The sequence below is a fragment of the Sturnira hondurensis genome, unplaced genomic scaffold (assembly GCF_014824575.4).
Source record: "Sturnira hondurensis isolate 20B ecotype Veracruz unplaced genomic scaffold, ASM1482457v3 Scaffold0009244, whole genome shotgun sequence".
NCBI classification, from domain to species: Eukaryota; Metazoa; Chordata; class Mammalia; order Chiroptera; family Phyllostomidae; genus Sturnira; species Sturnira hondurensis.
In genome coordinates, this window is record NW_028081875.1 from 6,459,560 (window position 1) to 6,479,928 (window position 20,369).

At 38.6% G+C, this 20,369-nt stretch overlaps 1 protein-coding gene and 1 non-coding gene across 2 annotated transcripts in view; both read right to left on the bottom strand.

The window, feature by feature from the left end:
- The window catches only part of DTD1 (D-aminoacyl-tRNA deacylase 1), a 275,745-nt gene that overhangs the window by 60,955 nt on the left and 194,421 nt on the right, over positions 1-20,369 (bottom strand). The gene's annotated exons all lie outside the window — the stretch shown is intronic.
- On the bottom strand, positions 8,394-8,501 carry LOC118994390 (U6 spliceosomal RNA). The gene has a single exon (XR_005068034.1). It is a non-coding gene; the product is annotated as a U6 spliceosomal RNA (small nuclear RNA).

Sequence of the window (20,369 nt, forward strand, 5' to 3'; positions counted from 1 at the left end):
AACAGAAAATTGTTCATAGGCATTTTAAACTAATAGTGTTCTTTAAGTGATTCAAAATGTTTCTTCAATTTGCAAGAGTTTAAAAAGGAGAGGTGAGATCTTTTCTCTGCACCACTTGGTCTGTATGCTGTACAAATGCCAATACAGTAGATTTGGAATAATGAAGAATTATTGTGCAAAACAACAATAATCCAGAAAAGAGGAAGACATAGGACCAAGAAACATGTGGACATGACCTGGGAGGGAAATCATGGCCAGGCTTAAGCAAGATGCTTGGCAGCCAGGGAAGTGACCCACCCACAAAGGAATGGGGTAACACCCTAAAGGCTGAGCTCCCACAGAAAAGGCCTCTACAAAAAATGCCTGGGAAATAGAGGTTTGGGGCAGGAGGTATAAATACAATACTTCAGCAAGATTTCAAGAAGAAATGAAAGAGAAGTACACACTCCCAGAAAAACAAAAGGCTGAACAACAAAAACAAAAATCATAGGGTACAACTTAGCTCAGCGATAACTAAAAGTTATAAACTCAAAATAATATAAATACTTTTTACTCATTTGATTAAAATAATGGTATCACCAGTGTGGCTTAATTGGTTGGGTGACATCCTGCAAAGGGAAAGGTTGTTGGTTTGATTCCCAGGCACTTGCCTGGGTTGTGGGCCCAGTCCCCAGTTAAGGCACGTGTGAGAGGCAACCAACTGATGTTTCTCTCCCTCTCTTTCTCCCTCCCTTGCCCTCTTTCTAAAAATAAATAAATAAAATCATCTAAAAATAATAATATCATAATACTAGAAACGGAGAAAGTCAGGAGTGAATAGTGCTAAATCCTCATCTGTACAGAACCATGAATTAATAATGTCAGAATTTAATACATCAAGAAATTATAAAGTTTATTATTTAGGGATAGAATATAAAGTATCCAACAAAATAGCTTAAAATATGTCAAAGATCCTTGCTTGTGGGAAAGAGGGCAGAGATGGGGAAAAACAGACACCAGGGGGTCATTTTCATGACAGTCCTTTAGGTATTATATGATTTTTTGACTGTATAGTTACCTTAATAAATAATTTAAAGTTTAAGAAAGAAAAACTCATATAATAAATATAGTTAATAACATATCCAATACTATAAACAATTCATGTGATTGTTCCAATATTTGAAATAAAAGATGGTAAGCAAAAAAGAGCAGAGAGTTGGAAGTTACCTGTAGAACAGGAAGTGCAAAAGAAAAGATTAGAGCAGATACAGAAAAAGCAATAAGCAAAGACATTATTACAGGAGGTCATCCCGTGGTCTACCAAAAGGCTTAAGTATATCCTGGAAAGATGAACCATCAGGGAACTTCAAGAAAAGAAACCCACTCAGAGGGCAGCCATCTTCTCTTTCATACAACTAAATGCCAGCAGAGGATTAGGACACAGTAAAACACTGTCCAGATGTGTGTTGGATGAATGAATGAATGAATGCTTGATGACAGACAGAGGGCAGACAGAACGAAGAAAGAAAAGCCAACCAACCACCAAGATGATGTCTGCAGTCTGAGAGTAAGAGATACAACCGAAACATTCCATACTAACCAGGATACTCCCCAAAATGCAAGTATTCAGAAAGTATTGTTGCCATTCCCATCCTTAAAAATAAATATGTAAATAAATTACTCACAGAACTCCAGCCTCTGGAGAGAGTGACAAAGGAATTTGTGTTAAGTAGTATAAGCGGTAAAATGAGTTATACAGATAGGGAGGATCCAATACGGTGGAGGAATAGGTAGAAGCTACACTAACCTCCCAAGACCAAACTGGAATTACAATTAGAAAAATCAGCCAGAATAACCAACTGAACACTAGCTGAAGAGAAACCTTATAGCCATGTACAGACAGAAGAAGCCACATCACCACAATGAGACTGGCAGGGACTGTGAAGGAGGCATGAGAGGGCTAGCTGGGCTTGCATGGGCAGCAGGTGGAGTTCTATTTCAGGAGGAGAGGTATTTCAGGTGCTGCCGGGTTCCCCCTGAAAATTTTAGGATCTAAACCCCAAGCTGGGCTCCCCAGCCTATAGCACCAGAGCCAGAAAAGGAACTCAAATAACACATGGCTGTGAAAAGCAGCAGGGTTTCTGCCCACCAGGGACAGGTGTCTGGACACAGAGATCCTCTTAAAGGGCCAATGCACAAAATTAAATTTGCAGCCACTTACCCTGGGCTCTGACAGAGAGAGGGCAGAGGGGACTCGAGACAACTAAAGAGAGTCTGGGGCTGGTGGCTCTGGGGAGTGAACTGAAGGTACAGCTGCCAAGATCCCTGTACTGAGTTATTCTTCAGAGGCCATCTTCCTCAGGCAGAGAATTCCCCTCTAAGTAGTATCAGCCTGAGGTGTACCAATGGCCCCACCTGCAGGAATTACTCTGCCCTTCCCCCATGGTGCTTACCCTGCTGCTAAGGAATACAGCTGGAAGACATTCACTGATTAACCACACAGAAAGCCTGCAGGTAGAGGCAGACCCACTGGACCTAGTACAGATAAAAGATAGCCCTGCTGTGCAGCCTGGTTCTTTCTGCACAAACGCAAGCCCAGCAGAGGGAACTTGGAGTTAGTATCTTTAATATCTTTTAAGGGGTTAATATCCAAAATTTATAAAGAGGAATTCCACACCAAAAAAAGCAATCCGATTAAAAATGGGCAAAGGACCTGAATAGACATGTATGCAAAGAGGACACACAGATGGCCAACAGATGTATGAAAAGATGCCCAATGACACTAATTGTCAGAGAAAAACTAATTAAAACCACAATGAGATATCATATCACACTGGTCAAAATGGCTATTATCAATAAATCAACAAACAACAAGTGTTTACAAGGATGTGGAGAAAGGCAGACCCTTTTGCACTGTTAGTGGAAATGCAGATTGGTGAAGCCACTGTAGAAAGCAGAATGGAGATATCTCAAAAAAATTAAAAATGGGTCTGCCTTATGAACCAGCCATCTCACTGGAAGTTTATCAGAAGGAACCCAAACACTAATTCAAAGGAATATAAGCACCCCTATGTTCATTGCAGCATTATTTATAATTACCAAGATATGGAAGCTACCCAAGTGTCCATTAATAGGGGAATAGATAAAACACAACCAAGGGGCATTTACACAATGGATTACTACTCAGTAATAAAAAGAAGAAAATTATACACTTTCGAATAGTATGAATGGAGCTGGAGAATATTATGCTAAATGAAATAAGCTAGTTAGGGAAAGTCAAATATCATATGATTTCACTTATATGTAGAATCAAATGAACAAACTGAACTGACAAGCAAAACAGAGACTAATATATAGAGAGTGGGATGACAGCTAAAGCAGGAGGGTATGGAGTGGAAGATTGAGAAAAAAGGAAATAGGACTCATGGACATGGACAACAGGGAGGTGACTGTGTGTAGCAGGGTCAGGGGGTATAACAATACTAAATGGTAATGGAAAGAAATACAATAAAAATAAATTAATTAAAAATTAAATTAAACTAAAAATAAATAAAATGAGCTATACAAGTTCAAAAAGAAAATATAGAGCACAAAGAATGTATTAAACTAACTTCAAAAGATCTCAAATTCAGATTCACAAGCAATTTTTAAAAATGTAAATAAATGCAAATGGCTAATAAGCTAATAAAAGAGTTTGACTTTACTAGCAATTACATTAATGTAAATATAAATAATGATATGATATATGATTGATCAAGCTGACAAGGATTGAACTGATAATTATCTTTGCAAGGGATTGAGAAAAAATCAATAAATGGAGAAATCATTATATTAATGACAGAGAGTATAAATGTTTACTTTTGTTTTTTTAATCATTTTTAAATTTTTCAATTACACTGATACACATTATTGTACTAGTTTCAGGTGTACACCTCAGTAATTAGATATCAAATAACTTACTAAGTAAGCATCCCTATGAATATCTCACCCATCTGATACCATACATGATTATTAGAATGTTATTGACTATATTCCCAATGCTGTACTTCATATCCACATGACTATTCTATAACAACAAATTTGTACTTCTTAATCCCTTTGCCATTTTCACTCATCACTCCAGCATCAAAATGTTCTCTATAATCTATGAGTTTGTTTCTCCTCTGCTTGTCCACTTTTAGATTCAATTGATATGAATCTAGATTCATATTTTAGATTCAATTGATAGATATGTATTTATTGTGATTTTTATTATCCATTTTTTAATCTTTTTTCTTCTACTTCTTCAAGAAGATCCTTTAACATTTCATATAACACTGCTTTGGTGGTGATGAACTCCTTCAGCTTTTTCGTCTCTGGTAAATTCCTTACATGTACTTAAGATTCTGAATGATAGCCTTGTTGGGTAGAACAATCTCTATTGTAAGTCCTTGTTTTTCATCACTTTGATTATTTGTTGTCAACCCTTCTGGCCTGAAAAGTTTCTGTTCAACAGTCACATTTATGGGAACTCCCTTGTAGGTAACTAAGTGCTTTTTTCTTCCTGCTTTTAAGATTATCTCTTTGTTTTAATCTCTCTTGGTTTTTATCCACCTTGAATTTATTTTTGTGTATAGTGTAAGCTGGTGCTCGAGTTTCATGTTTTGCAAGGAGCTCTCTAGCTCTCCTAACACCATTTGTTGAACAGGCTATTTTCATTCCACTTTACATTGCTGTCCCCTTTGTTGAATATTAATTGACCATAGAGACTTGGATTTATTTCTGGGCTCTCTGTTCTGTTCCATTGGTCTATGTGTCAGTTTTTGTGCCAGTACTAGGGTGTTTCAATTACAGTGTCCTTGTAATACAGTTTGGTATCAGGTATTGTAATCTCTCCTACTTTTTTCTTCTTTCTCAAAATTGCAGCAGCTATTCGAGGTCATTTATGGTTCCATATAAATTTTTGTAGTGTTTGTTTTGTGTCTGTGAAATATGCCATTGGTACTTTAATAGGTATTGCATTGAATCTATAAATTCCTTTGGGTAATACGGACATCTTCATGATGTTAATTCTTGCAATTAATGAGCATGGTATATGCTTCAATTTGTTTGTGTCTTCCTTGATTTCTTTCTTCAGTGTTGTGTAGTTTTTTTAGTACAGTTCTTTTACACCCTTGGCTGGGTTTATTCCTAGGTATTTTATTTTCCTTGTTGCTATACCAAATGGGATTTTCCCCCTGATTTCTGTTTCTGATATTTCATTATTGGTATACAAAAATCCCTTTGATTTCTGAATATTGACTTCATATTCTTCTGTTTTCCCAAATTCACTTGTTAGATCAAGTAGTTTTTGGGTGGAATCTATAGAATTTTCTATGTACACTATCATGTCATCTACAAAGAATGAGAGTTTTACTTCCTTCTTTGCAATTTGAAGGCCTTTTATTTATTTTTCTTGTCTGATTGCTGTGGCTAGGACTTCAAATACCATGTTGAATGCAAATGGTGAAAAGTGAACATGCGTGTCTGTTCCTGATATTAGTGGGGAACTTTTTAGTTTCTACCCATTGAGTATAAGGTTGGCTGTAGGTTTCTCATATATGGCTTTTGTTATGTTGAGGTATGCTCCCTCTGAGTGTTTTTATCATAAATGGGTTCTGCACCTTATCAAATGCTTTTTCCAAATCTATTGATATGAGCATGTGACCTATGTTTCCCTTTCTTTATGTGATGTGTTATGTTTATTGATTTGCAAATATTGTGCCATCCTTGCATCCCTGGGATGAATCCCACTGGGTCATGGTAGATGATATTTTTAGTGTATTGCTGGATGTAGTTTACCAATATTTTGTTGAGGATTTTAGTGCCTGTGTTCATCAGCAATATTGGCCTGTAGTTTTCTTTCTTAGATTTGGGATTAGTTTTTATTTGATTTGGGGATTAGGATGATGCTGACTTCATAAAAAGTATTCGTGAGTCTCCCCTCTTCTTGAATTTTTCTGGAATAGTCTGAGAAAAATAGGGGTTAGCTCTTCCTTAAATATTTTATTAAACTCTTCCATGAAACAGTCTGGTCCAGGGCTTTTGTGTGTTGGGAGTTTTTGATTACTGCTTCAATTTTGTAAGCTGTTATTCATCTGTTCAGGCTTTCTGCTTCCTCTTCATTCAGTGTTGGAAAATTTTATTTTACTAGAAATTTGTCCATTTCACCTAGGTTTTCAAATTTCTTGGCATACAGATCGTCATAGTAATTTCTTACAATCCTTAGTATTTCTGTGGTATCAGTTGTAATCTCCTCTCTTTCATTTCTGATTGTGTTTATTCGTGTCCTCTCTCTTTTTTTCTTGATGAGTCTGTTGAAAGGCTTCTTGATTTTGTTTATCTTTTCAAAAAAGCCAGCTCCTGTATTTATTGATCCTTAGAATTGTGCTATTTGTCACTTCTCAGCCTTTTGGCTAAGATCAAGTATAGAATTGTGCTGTTTAGTCTCTATGTTATTTAATTCTGCTCTGATCTTAGTTATTTCCTTTCTTCTTTTTGTTCTGCGGTATATATATATATATATATATATATATATATATATATATATACACACACACACACACACACACTCAGTTAAGTTTCTTTGATATAGGGCATTGTTCAGTGCCACATTATCATTGTTGATATTTTGTTTGGAAGATCTATCCATTTTTGACAGTGGGGTGCTAAAATCCCCTATTATAATTGTGTTGCTGCCTATATCTTTCTTGAAGTCCTCCAAGATTTTCTTTATGTGTTTGGGTGCTCCTGTGTTGGTTCCATATATGTTTATAGTGTTTGTGTTCTTGATGGAGTCTTCCCTTGAGTATTATGAAGAGTCCTTCTGGGTTTCTTTTTATGGTTCCTGTTTTGAAGTCTATTTTGTCTGATATGAGTATTGCTACCTCAGCTTTTCTCTCCTGTCCATTTGTTTGGAATATTTATTTCCTACCCTTCACTTTCAATCTGTGTAGGTCTTTTGTTTCTGAGGTGAGTCACTTGTAGGTAACATATGTGTGGGTCATGTTTTCTTATCCATTCAGCTATTCTATGTCTTTTAAATGGAGCATTTAATCCATTAACATTTAAGATTATTGTTGATAGGTATTTCTTCATTTTCCCTTCTTTGTACCTGTGTTCCTCTCTCCTTCACTCATTTTCCTTCTATTCTTATAGTAGTCCCTCAGTAAATATTGCAGAGCTGGTTTGGTGGAAATGTATTGTTTCAGCCTTCTTTTGTCTGGGAAAATTCTTATTTTGCCTTCCATTTTAATTGAGAACCTTGCTGGGTAATCTTCATTGCAGGCCTTTGTTTTTTATTACTTGATATGTCTCTTGCCATTCTCTCCTGTATTGGAGTGATTCTATTGAGAAATGAACTACTACTCTTATTGGAGACCCTTTGCATGTTACTTCTTGTTTCTCCCTTGCTACTTTTACGATTCTCTCTTTGTCTTTAATACTTGGCATTTTAATTAGGATATGTATTGGAGTTGGGCTGTTTGGATTCATCTTCACTGGGGCTCTCTGTGCTTCCTGAACTTGCATGTTTTTTTCTCTCTCCAGGTTTGGGAATATTTCTGTCATTATTTTTTCAAACAGGGTTTCTATCCCCTGTTCCTTTTTTCTTCCTACTGGTATTCCTCGTTGTGTTTCATGTCATCCTGGAATTTCCTTAAGTCATCTTCACATTTGTTGAGTCTTTATTCATGCAACTGCTCTACCTGGCTGTTTCTTTCCACCTTGTCTTTCAGCTCACTAATTTGGTTCTCTGCTTCATCTAGCCTGCTTGTAATTCCTTCTTGTTTGTTTTTTATTTCTGAAATTTTATTGTTCAATTCTTCCTGGTTTTTTAATAGTTTCCATTTCCTTTTTCATACTGTTGTAGTTCTCACTCAGTTCATTGTAGTTGTCTGTGAGTTCCTTCAGCATCCTTAAAACCATTATTTTGAATTGTATATCTGATACCAAACTTCCTTACCTCCACTTCACTTAGCTCTTTTAGTGGAGAGTCTTCCATTCCTTTTGATTGCATGTTCATTTTTTTGTCTTCCCCTTTTAGATGACTCTTTTTGTTTGTTTCTGTGCTTCCTGATGTTTTGCTTTGTTAGCTGTCTTTGTAGGGTGAACTTCTATGGTAGGAATTCTATGATGTTCAGTGGTATGGTCTCTGATCTCCTTAACTGAATGCTCTAAGTTTGCCTTTTCTTCTGTTTGTGTGGGCTCTCTTGTTGTACTTGGGTTTTTACCTTTTGGTGGTTCCTTTGTTGGTGGTTTTTATCCTCTAGCATGTATACTGATGTTCGCAGCTCCCACCTATTCTTGTATGTGATCAGTGGCAGGAGGTAGGCACAATGGATTAAGACAGTGGGAGAGTATTCTATGGGATTTAAAGTACCAGCAAATAGAGAAGAAAACATATGTAACACTTCACAACTTTGCATGTCATCCTTTCACAGGGGCCACACCAATATTCTCTATATCATTCCAATTTTTAGTATATGTGCTGCCAAAGCAAGCACTAATTATATGTGTCTTGGTATGAGCCTCTTTGGGTTCATTTTGTTTGGGACTCTGAGCTTTGTGGACTTCTATGTCTATTTCCTTCACCAAGTTAGGGAAGTTTTTTTGTCATTTTTTTTTTGAAATACAATTTCAATTTTTTGATCTCTCTCTTCTTTTTCCAGCATCCCATGTTTTGACTGTTGGTATACTAAGTTGTCCCAGAGGCTCTTCATAGTATCCTAATTTTATGAACTCTTTTGGTTTTTTTGCTTATTTCTCAGGGTGTTTTTTGCTTTCTTATATTCCAAATAATTTATGTGATACTTGGTTTCGTCTACTCTACTGTTGACTCCCTGTAAATTACTCTTCATTTTAGTTAGTGTACCCTTCATTTCTAACTGGTCCCTTTTTGTTGTTGTTGACGTTCTCACTAAGATTATTGAGCATCCTTATAACTATTGCTTTGAACTCTGCATCCAGAAGACTGCTTGTCTTCATTTTGTTTAGTTCTTTTCCTGGAGTTTTGCTCATTTCTTTCATTTTGGAACATGTTTCTTTGTCTCACACTTTTAGCAACCTCTATGAGTTTTTCTATGTATTCGGTAGAGCTGTTACATCTCCCAGATATGAAATATTGGCCTAAGAAGCAAAATACACATTCTTTTTAAAATAATATTTTATTTATTTATAGATCAAGGGGAAGGAAGGAAGAAGGAGAGGGAGAGAAACATCAATGTTTGGTTGCCTCTCTCATGCCCCACATTGGAAAGCCTGGCCCGCAACTGAGGCATGTGCCCCGACTGGGAATTGAACCAGTGACCCTTTGATTCACAGGTCAGAGTTCAATCCACTGAGCCACACCAGCCTGGGCAAAATATACATTCTTTTCAAATGCACATGGAACATTTTCAGTGATAGACCACATAATAAGACACAAAACAAACCTCAACAAATTCAAGAAAATTAAAATCATATCAAGCATTTTCTCTGACCAGAAGAGACTGAAACTAGAAACCAACCTGAAGAAAACAAAAAGGCAAACACTCAAACTCATGGAGATTGAACAGCATGCTTATTCTTGACACAATGAATGGGTCAAGAATGAGATTAGGAAAAAAAAATCAGAAAGTTTCTGGAAACAAATGAAAATGAACTCAGAACAATCCAAACCTTGTGAGACAGAGCAAAGGCAGTCCTGAGAGGAAAGTTCATAGCAATAGAGGCCTACCTAAAAAAAAAAAATAGAAACATTTCAAACAAACAACCTAACCCAATGCCTATAAGAACTCAAGGAACAACAACAGAGACAACCCAGAGCAAGCTGAAGGAAGGAAATAACTAAGATCACAGCAGAAATAAATGACATAGAAACTAAAATCACAATTCTTAGGATCAATAAATTCAGAAGTTGGTTCTTGAAAACATAAATAAAATGAACAAGTGTTTAAGCAGACTCGTCAAAAAAGAAAAGAGAGAGAGAGAGGACTCAAATAAATGCAATCAGAAATAAAAGAGAGATCACAATTGATAACACAGAAATAAAAAAGACTGTAAGAAATTACTATGAAGAATTATATGCCAAGAACGTGGAAGATCTAGTTGATATGGGCATATTTCTAGAAACACATAATCTTCCAAAATGAATCAAAAGGCAGCCGAAAGCTTGAACAGACCAATAACAGCTCACAATATCAAAGCAGTAATAAAAAACTCCCAACACACACAAACCCTGGATCAGATGATTTCACAGGAGGTTTTTACAAAGCATTTAAGGAAGAGCTAACCCCTGTGCTTCTCAGAGTATTAAAAAAAAAAAATCCAAGAATAGGGAAGACTCAGAAACTCTTTTTATGAAATCAGCATTGTCTTAATCTCCAAACCAGATAAAGACATACTACACAGCAGAAAGAAAGAAAGAGCTCTTACCCATTATGACAAATGGATGGAACTGGAGAGCATTATGCTAAGTGAAATAAGCCAGGAGGTGAGGGACAAATACCATATGATCTCACCTTGAACTGAAACATAATCAAGAAAACAAACAAGCAAGCAAAATATAACCAGAGACATTGAAATTAAGAATAATCTAATAGTAACCAGGTGGGATGGGGGGAGGGAATAGTGAGGGGAAGGGTTTTCAGGAATTACTACAAAGAACACATGGAGAAAACCAAGGAGGAGGGTGGAAGCAATGGAGGGAGGTGGGTTTGGCTGGGGTTGGCGGGGAGTAGAGGGGGGAAAGTGCAGACAATTGTAATTGAACAACAATAACATAATTTAAAAATAAAAGAGTGGCCTAAAGTAGTAGGTGTTCTGAAGGGTCCAGTGGCACAACCCCCTGATCATCCAAGCTGGGCACTCAAAGTTTCCCCCTGTGTGGGCTATTACACTCTCCTCTTTTAGCTGAGTTTGATTGCCATTGGCACATGAATGGGAGGGATTCACTCAGGTTAATCAGTTGCAAGGATTGGCTGTGACCACCAACCACTGATTTCTGATCACCATCGAGTATCAACTGTGCAGGAACCTATCCCACAGACCAGGACTTACTTCAGTGAGGCTCTCATGGCCACTGAGTCCACCCCTTTAGTGCACCACTTGTGGAGGTAATTGGGTGTGGTGCTGTGATGTGGTCTGAAGCTGTTCACTAGGTGCACTGGCTCTGGGGCCTCCCAGGAAGTGCAGGCCAAGGTTAGCTGCCACCTCTGTTTTGCCCAGGGTTGCCTAGCATGTGATACAAAATAGTCTGCAGGTGGCTGCAAACCAAGGCCAGTTGATGGTAGTGCAGAGGGTTGGCCCACTTAGTGAGAGGTAAGGGGCTCACTAAGGCCAGATGCTGCTTGTTTGAGAGATTTTAGGAAAATCTGAAACATGACCAAGAAAGGTCATTTGTATGGAAAAGCCAATGGAAACTGCTTGGGAGGGCCTGAAAGTTGGGTGGGGCAAGGGCTTCAGGTAATCAACAGGGTGGGGCAAACAATGTTAGCTAGGTAGATGGAGTCTCAGATTTGGCACCCACCTCCTGGCTCTGTTGCAGGAGGGCTCATCAAAGGAACAAAAGCTTCTGCTACTACTTCGGTCTGGAAGAAAGCTGTCCCCCAAGCTGTTTTCCTGACGCTGGACAATTCAGTTCCTCTCCTTTACATCTCTGTTGCCTTTCAAGCTGCTTCCCTAGTGCTGGAGCTCAGAGGGAGAGAGCCCAAGTAAGTCTGTACATGGGCTCTTTAAGAGGATCTGCCTGGGACTTGCGAAGCCTCCATCTCCTTCAGCCTCAATCCCTGCTGAAGTTTACAGCCAGAAGTTATGGGGACTTCTCTTTCTGGTACTGGAACCATGGGCTAGGGAGCCTCGTATGGGGCTGGAACCCTTTGCTCCTCAAGAGTGACCTCTGCAGCCAACATATCCCTCCTGATTTTTATCCACTACATGTGAGTGTGGGGTAGCCTATTTTGCATCTCCACCCCTTTTGCCAGTCTCCCTGTGGCTTCTTCTTTAATTCCTTAATTGTAGGATTTCCATTCAGCTAGATTTCAGGCAGTTCCAAATAATGGTTGTTCTGTAGTTTAGTTATAATTTTGATGTGGTTGTGGGAGGATGAAAGTATCATGTTTACTTACACTGCCATTTTGACAAGAAGTCCAAGAGTGTTATTTGAAGTTTGGGGGACACAATTTAGCAATGCACATTTCAAAGCACTAAGTATACAAGCATATATACATTCCAGCTTCCAATTTTACCTGTTAGGATTTATCTTGTGGAAAGTGGCTTAGTGCACAAAGATACATGCAAAAGGATGTTCAAAGCATCGCCTTCTACAATAGCAAAAACAATAGCAATCTGAATGTCCATATAAAGTAAATTCTTTTTATTTGTTTATTTATTTATTTTTAGAGAGAGGAGAAGGGAAGGAGAAAGACAGAAAGAGAAACATCAATGTGTGGTTGCCTCTCACACACCCTTTACTGAGGACCTGGCCCACAACCCAGGCGTGTGCCCTGACTGGGAATCAAACCGGTGATCCTTTGTTTCACAGCCCAAGCTCAATCCACTGAACTACACCAGCCAGGATGAAAGAAAATTCTTTATGAGACATTCTGGACAGACTGACTTAACACTTGAGCCGTTGCTATGAAAAATGGCTGCAGTAATAAAAAACTAGAATTCCTATTGTTTCATCATTAAAAATAAAAAAGAGGAGGCATACTCTTTCTCTAGAGTAGGGGTGTCAAACTCATTATCACCAGGGGCCACATCAGCTTCACAGTTGCCTTCAAAGAGCTGAATGTAATTTTAGGACTGTATAAATGTAACTACTCCTTAACAGGAGAGCTTGGTGCTGCTGCTGGGTAGAAACAAGGTGTGGGCCACATAAAACAAGGTGGAGGGCCCATTCAGCCCACAGACTTTGTGTTTGCCACCTGTGCTCTAGAGCATGTCCATGCCTTTTTTCTTCGGGTGTGTCTTTACTGTCTTTTAAGCTTTAAGAGTCCCCATGAGACTTGCTACCAGGGGAGCAGCAGGTAGCAACAGCTTGCCCAGGTTAACACCCTGAACCTGTCTCCAAGGGCTTTTCTTTTGACTCTGTAACTTGTTTCCCAAGCCCATGTAGCCCAGCCTGCTCACTTCTTTTGCTTTTCTAAAAGGCCAAGGCAGCCCTCAAGTTGGTTGGAGTGTCATCCCATAACTGAAAGGTTGCAGGTTCAATTCCCAGCCAGGGCACATAGCTTAGGTCACAGGTTTGTTCCCTGGTCTGAGTATCAGCACATGCAACCCCTAGTCCAGAGGTCTTGCTGTCTATGGGAGGCAACAAATTGATGCTTCTTTCTCGTGTCAATTTTCTCTTTCCCTTCCTCTTGTCCTTCCTCTCTCTATAAAAACAATAAAAAACATTTCCTCAGATGAAGATAAAAAATAAAAATAAATAAAAAATAAAAGGCCAAGGCAGCTACTTCTCTGAGCAACCACTCAATTCTTCTCAAGTGTACTTTTCCTTTGCTTGGTAAATAAACTTTCTCTTGCACTAAAAAAAGAGAGAGAGGAAATTTTGGGTAAGAGTATAAATTTAGTTTTGAGGGCCAGTCTTGGATGGAGGGTGCTGAAACATCAGAGCACCCACAACAAAGCTGAGCCTGATAGAAAGAAACAAGATACTGAAAGTTAGCATTTGAAAAGGCCCTCAAAAAGGAAGCCAGACACTGTTGCTTAGTGATGTATATGAGCTACAAGCCATTTGAGAGAGAGGAACGGAGATGATCAATACAAAATGTAAGACAGTGGTTGTCTCTGGGCTGGTGAGGCAGGGAACATTTATGAAAAGAAGAAACAGGAAGGCCCTGGTACAGCTGATGCTCTAGTCTTAGTTAGGAGGCAGATCCTTGGGCATTCATCTTATTATGCTTTTTTCAGGTATGTGTGCTGCATACATTCTTCAGCTATCAAACATACAATAAAATATTTTTAAAACACATAGAAGTGACGACACTTCATTTTCAGTCATATCTTTGCCCAGGCAGCTCCAACAATCTGACTTGCCTCCAAACAGAAATCTAGTGAGAAAAATCTACTATTGATGACAAACTTACCATTCTCAATTATGCAGCCCATCAAAGAAGATGAAGTACCCTTCAATAGTATTCTATGACACTTGTTTGAATTTCACTAAAACCTCAGCTCTAAAAGCCATTGTTTAGTCTCAGAATCCATATACGCATACTCCACTGGGAGCCAGAGATATAGCAGGCAAATTTTCTTAGAAGTCTAATGTTTGTTATCATTGTCTCTTATTTCTAAAAAAAAATGTTAGCACACTACCACAAAACTCTCATTAATTCCATTTCTGTAGGAGAAAATGTATTTATAAAAACATCAAGTATAGTTTTGGTACAAACAAAAACTGCTCTATTCCAACCCAAGATACCTTTGTCATTAGCCACAACTAATTTTCAGAATGCTGTCAGGAATTATCACCTCCTGCAACAAGGTTTGCTCACAATAAAATTTGAGAACAAACGCAAAGCTCACAGTCATTTTATTATTTTGATTCTCCTGGTTCAAAGTACAACCATTATTAGGTTCCTGTTATAGGTGAGATCATATGGTATTTGTTTTTCACTGTCTGGCTTATTTCACTTAGCATAATGCTTTCCAGTTCCATCCATGCTGTCGTAAAGGGTAGGAGCTCCTTCTTTCTCTCTGCTGCATAGAATTCCATTGTGTAAATGTACCATAGTTTTTTGAAACAACAAAACAAATAAACAAGCAAAATATAACCAAAGACACTGAAATAGAGAATAGGCTGACAGTGACCAGAGGGGAGAGGGGAGGGAATTTCAGGGGAAAAGGGGAAGGGTTTACAGGAACAAGTATAAAAGACACATGGACAAAGATTAGGCAGGGTGGAAATGGGAGGGAGACGGGGAGGGCTGGGGTGGTTGGCTGGGATGGGAGTAAAAAAAACTGTACTTGAACAACAATTAAATAAAAAATTTTAAAAAGTACACCCATTATTAGATGACCTAGAATAATAGTTAGGGTGCTTTTCTTAATATATCAACCCTGCTCTGAGCTATGAGAAAGACCTGTCACATCCTAAACAGGCCCGCTATCAAGTTTCTCATGCAAATAAGACCTCCAAAACATTTGACAACATAAGGCCAAATCATTTGGTTATTCTGCTTCCCTCTTCTTTCCAGATTCTCACATCCAGACACCAATACAGAAGGGCTAAGCAGCAACAACCCGTTTGGAAACAGGATGGTCTCTCACTGTTCCAAGATGCTCCATGCATCTCCTGGGAGCTGAGTGGAAAGGCAGACTCTCAGACTCACTGAACGTGCAGAATCAGAATTTTTACTGTAACAACCTCCCAGGGAGTTTGTGTGCACCTTAACATTTGAGAAGCACTGGGCTAGACGGCATACCTTAAATCGAGGGCACATAGGGAGCACAGTTTTCAATTACACTGCATCAAGTAGCTTTGGAGAGGGACTGATGAAGGTCGTTGGGAGAGGAACTCCCATTCCCCAGCCATGTCATGCTGTTGTCACTAAGAAGCCAACTCACTGTGACTGTTTTTCCATCTTCCCACCCTCCTGTGGAAGCTTTTAGCCAGGTCATTCCACCAGGTGGGCATCAGAGTCCCCTTGGAGCCCTCATGACTTTCTAAGATCCAGCAAGTGGTTAGCCAGACAGGGAGGGTGCAGGCCCAGAAGGAAGTCCTTAGACTCCAAGTCAATGGAGGGGCTAAATACAAACCACTCGGGGCCTGCACTCATGGTCTCCCTACACACAAGTACACACACAGAGTATATTCCAAGCTCTTGCTATCTTTCCTACAGCCTCCTTCTAGTAAACATCCTCTCCTCTACATTAACCTACCTCATGCCTTACCTTAGGCTACCTCTCCCACATGGACACTGTTCCCCTAACAGCCTCTCAGGGAAGTACTATTTTTTAAAATTCTTGTTCAAGTACAGTTGTCTCCACTTTCACACCACCACTTTCCCCCACCCCACCCACCCACACCTCTCACCCTCAATCCTACCCCTGTTTAGCTTTGTTCTTCGGTCCTTTATACATGTTCTTTGATGACCCTACTTCTTCTTCCCTTGTTACCCACCTCACCCTTCCATCTGGTTATTGTCAGTTTGTTCTTTATTTCAATGTCTCTGGTTATATTTTGTTTGCTTGTTTCTTTTGTTGCTTAGGTTCCACTGATAGGTGAGATGATATGGTATTTGTCCTTCACTGCCTGGCTTATTTCACTTAGCATAAAGTCCTCCAGTTACATCCATGCTGTCCCAAAGGGTAGGAGTTCTTTCTTTCTGCTGCATAGTATTTCATTGTGAAAACATACTACTGTTTTTTGATCCACTCATTTACTGATGGACACTTAGGTTGCTTCCAGCACTTGGCTACTATAAATTGGGCTGCTATGAACATTGGGGTGCATAGAGGTTCTTTTGAATTGGTGCCTCAAGATTTGTAGGGTATAATCCCAGCAGTGGATATGCCAGGTGAAAAGGCAGTTCCATTTTTAGTCTTCTGAGGAAATTCCATACTGTTTTCCACAGTGGCTGCACCAGTCTGCATTCCCACCAGCAATTTACTAGGTTTCCCTTTTCTCCACAGCCTTGCCAGCACTTATTGTTCCTTGATTTGTTTATGATGGACATTCTCACTGGTGTGAAGTGGCATCCCATTGTGGATTTAATTTGCATCTCTCTCTGATCCTGAGCTCCCTTTCATATGTCTCCTGGCCCTATGTATGTCCTCCTTGAAGAAGTGTTTGTTCAGGTCCTTTGCCCATTTTTTAATTGGGTTGTATCTCTTCCTGGTGTGGAGTTCTGTGAGTTCTTTATATATTTTGGAGATCAAACCCTTGCCCAAGGTATCACTGGCAAGTACATTTTCCCATAAGGTTAGTTGTCTTTTCATTTTGCTGATGTTTTCTTTAGCCATGCTGAAGCTTTTTAATTTGAGGAAGTCCCATTTCTTTATTCTTTCCTTTACGTCCCTTGGTATAGGGGACATATTGGTGAAAATATTGCTGTGTGGAATATCTAAAAGTTTTCTGCCTATGTTCTCCTCTAGGACTTTATGGTGCTGTGACTTATATTTAAGTCTTTTACCTATTTTCAGTTTATTTTTGTGTATGGTGTAAGTGGGTGGTAGAGTTTCATTTTTTTGCATGTAGTTTCATTTTTTCCAGATGTCCCTACATTGTTTGATAAAGAGGTTATTTTTATACCATTTTATGCCTCCTTCCCCTTTGTTGAATTAATTAACCACAGAAACTTGGGTTTATTTCTGGACTCTCTTTTCTGTTCTATTGATCTATGTATCTGCTCTTATGCCAATACCAGATTGTTTTGATTACTGTGGTGGTGTAACATAGTTTGATATCAGGTATTGTGATCCCTCCTCCTTTTTCTTTGTTCTCAAATTGTTGTGGTTATTTGGGGTCATTTATGGTTCCATATAAATTTTTGAAATGTTTGTTCTACATCTGTGAAATATGTCATAGTACTTTAATAGGGTTTGTGTTGAATCTATAAATTGCTTTGGGAAGTATGGAGATTTTGATGATGATAATTCTTCCTATCCATGAGCTGGTATCTGCTTCCATTTATTTGTGTCTTCCTTCATTTCTTTCTTCAGTGATGTGTAGTTTTTTGAGTACAGGTCTTTTACCTCCTTGGTTAGGTTTACTCCTGGTACTTTATATTTCTCGTTGCTATAGCAAATGGATTTTATTCCCTGATTTCTCTTCTGATATTTCATTATGATCATACAAAAATGCCTTTATTTTCTGAATATTGACATTGTATCCTGGTGCTTTGCTATATTCCCTTATTAGGTCAAGTAGTTTTTGATGGACTCTATAGGGTTTTCTATATATACTCTCATGTCATCTGCAAAGAATAACAGTTCTACTTCCTCCTTTGCAATTTTGAAGCCTTTTATTTCTTTTTCTTGCCTGATTGCTGTGGCTAGGACCTCAGATACTATGTTGAACACAAGTGCTGAAAGTGGACATGCATGTCTGTTCCTGATATTAGTGAGAAACTTTTAGTTTCTTCCCATTGAGTATGAGGTTGGCTGTAGGTTTCTCGCATATGGCCTTTGTTATGTTGAGGTATGCTCCCTCTACTCCCACTCTTCTGAGTGCTTTTATCATAAATGGGCTCTGTACCTTATCAAATGCTTTTTCCACATCTATTGATATGACCATGTGACCTGTGTTTCCTTTTGTTTAAGTGATGTGTTATGTTTATTGATTTGTGAATATTCTACCATCCTTGCATCCCTGGGATGAATCCCACTGGGTCATGGTGGATGATCTTTTTAATGTATTGCTGGATGCAGTTTGCCAATATTTTGTTGAGGATTTTAGCACCTGTGTTCATCAGAAATATTGGCCTGTAGTTTTCTTTCTTTGTTGAGTCTTTATTTGGTTTGGGGATTAGGATGATGCTTGCCTCATAAAACAAGTTTGGGAGTCTCCCCTCTTCCTGGATTTTTTTGAAACAGTCTGTGAAGGATAGGGGTTAGCTCTTCCTTAAATGTTCTGTAAAATTCTCCTGTGAAACTAACTGTCTGGTCCACGGCTTTTGTGTGCAGAGAATTTTTTCATTACTGCTTCGATTTCACTATCTGTTATTGGTCTGTTCAGGCTTTCTGCTGCTTCTTGATTCACCTTTGGATTATTATGTTTCTAGAAATTTGTCCATTTCACCTAGGTTTTCCAAGTTCTTGGCATGTAGTTCTTCATAGTAATTTCTTATGATCCTTTGTATTTCTGTGGTATCAGCTGTAATTTTTCCTCTTTCATTTCATATTTTATTTATTGGGTCCTCTCCCTTTTTTTGCTTGATGAGTCTTGTTAAAGCTTTGTTGGTTTTGTTTATTTTTTCAAAGAACCATCTCCTGGATCCTTAGAATTGTGCTTTTAGTCTATGTCATCTAATTCTGCTCTGATCTTGGTTATCTCCTTCCTTCTACTCAATCTGGGCTTTGTTGTTGTTCCTCCAGTTCTTGTAGATATAGGATTAGGGTGTTTATTTGAAGTTTCTATCTTTTTTAGGTAGGCCTGTATCACTATGAACTTCCCTCTCAGAACTGCCTTTGCTGTGTCCCATAAGTTTTGGTCTATTGTGTGTTCATTTTAATTTGCTTCCAGAAACTATTTTCTTCCTTGATCCCATTCTTAAACCATCCATTGAATAGCACAGCACACTATTCAATGTCCATGAATTTGATTGTTTTTCAGTTTTTTCCTTGAGGTTGGTTTATAATTTCAGGCCCTGGTGATCTAAGAAAATGGTTGATATGATTTAAATTTTCTTTAATTTGCTGAGGCTTGTTTTGCAACCTATCATGTGGTCTATCTTTGAAAATGTTCCATGTGTATTTTGCTTCTTTGAGATGAAAGGTATATATATATATATATATATATATATATATATATATATATAATCAGTTAAGTCCCTTTGATCTAGGGCATCATTCAATGTTGCAATATCCTTGTTTATGTTTTGTTTGGAAGATCTATCCATTTTTGACAGTAGGCAGTTAAAATCCCCTAGTACATGCGTGTTGCTAACAATATCTTTCTTGAAGTCCTCCCAAGATTTTCCTTATATATTTGAGTGCTCCTATGTTGGGTGCATATATGTTTATAATGTTATGTATTCTTGATGGATTCTTCCCTTGAGTATTATGAAGTGTTCTTTTCTGTCTCTTTTTATGGCCTTTGTTTTGAAGTCTATTTTGTTTGATAGAAGCATTCCTATCTCATTTTTTTTCCTGTCCATTTTCCTGGAACATTTTTTTCCAACCCTTTACTTTCAGTCTGTGTAGGTCTGTTTTTTGAGGGAGGTCTCTTGTAGGCAGCATACATGTGGGTCATGTTTTCTTATCCATCCAGCTACCATATGTATTTGATCAGGGCAGGACTTTCACTCCTGCCCTCTTGCCTACCACCCAAAATGAGAAATGCTTCCTCCTGTTTCCCTCCCTCCCTTCCACTGTTCCAAGCCATATTGCCCCCCATCCCAGGAACATCTTATTTTGATTTTATAACCTCGGTCCACACCACCATCTGTCCCTGTTCTCTCTGTCCTCCACAGAGCCCCTTATCATAGTCTCTGTCCAGGCCTCACTGTTACTTTGGGTAACACTATTTCCATTTCAAAGTCCAATCCATCTCCTTCCTCACAGTTCTTGGGCCCTAACTCCAGCACCATCTCCAGAAGTGCTCACTCCTAGAAGTGCTCACCCTCAGAAAAGTTAAAACCCAATATTCATTCCACTCTCTTAGCCATCAGATCCTATGCTTTGGTTCCCTCAAACTCTCCATTTCATTTCTCACTCACTCCAGCCTC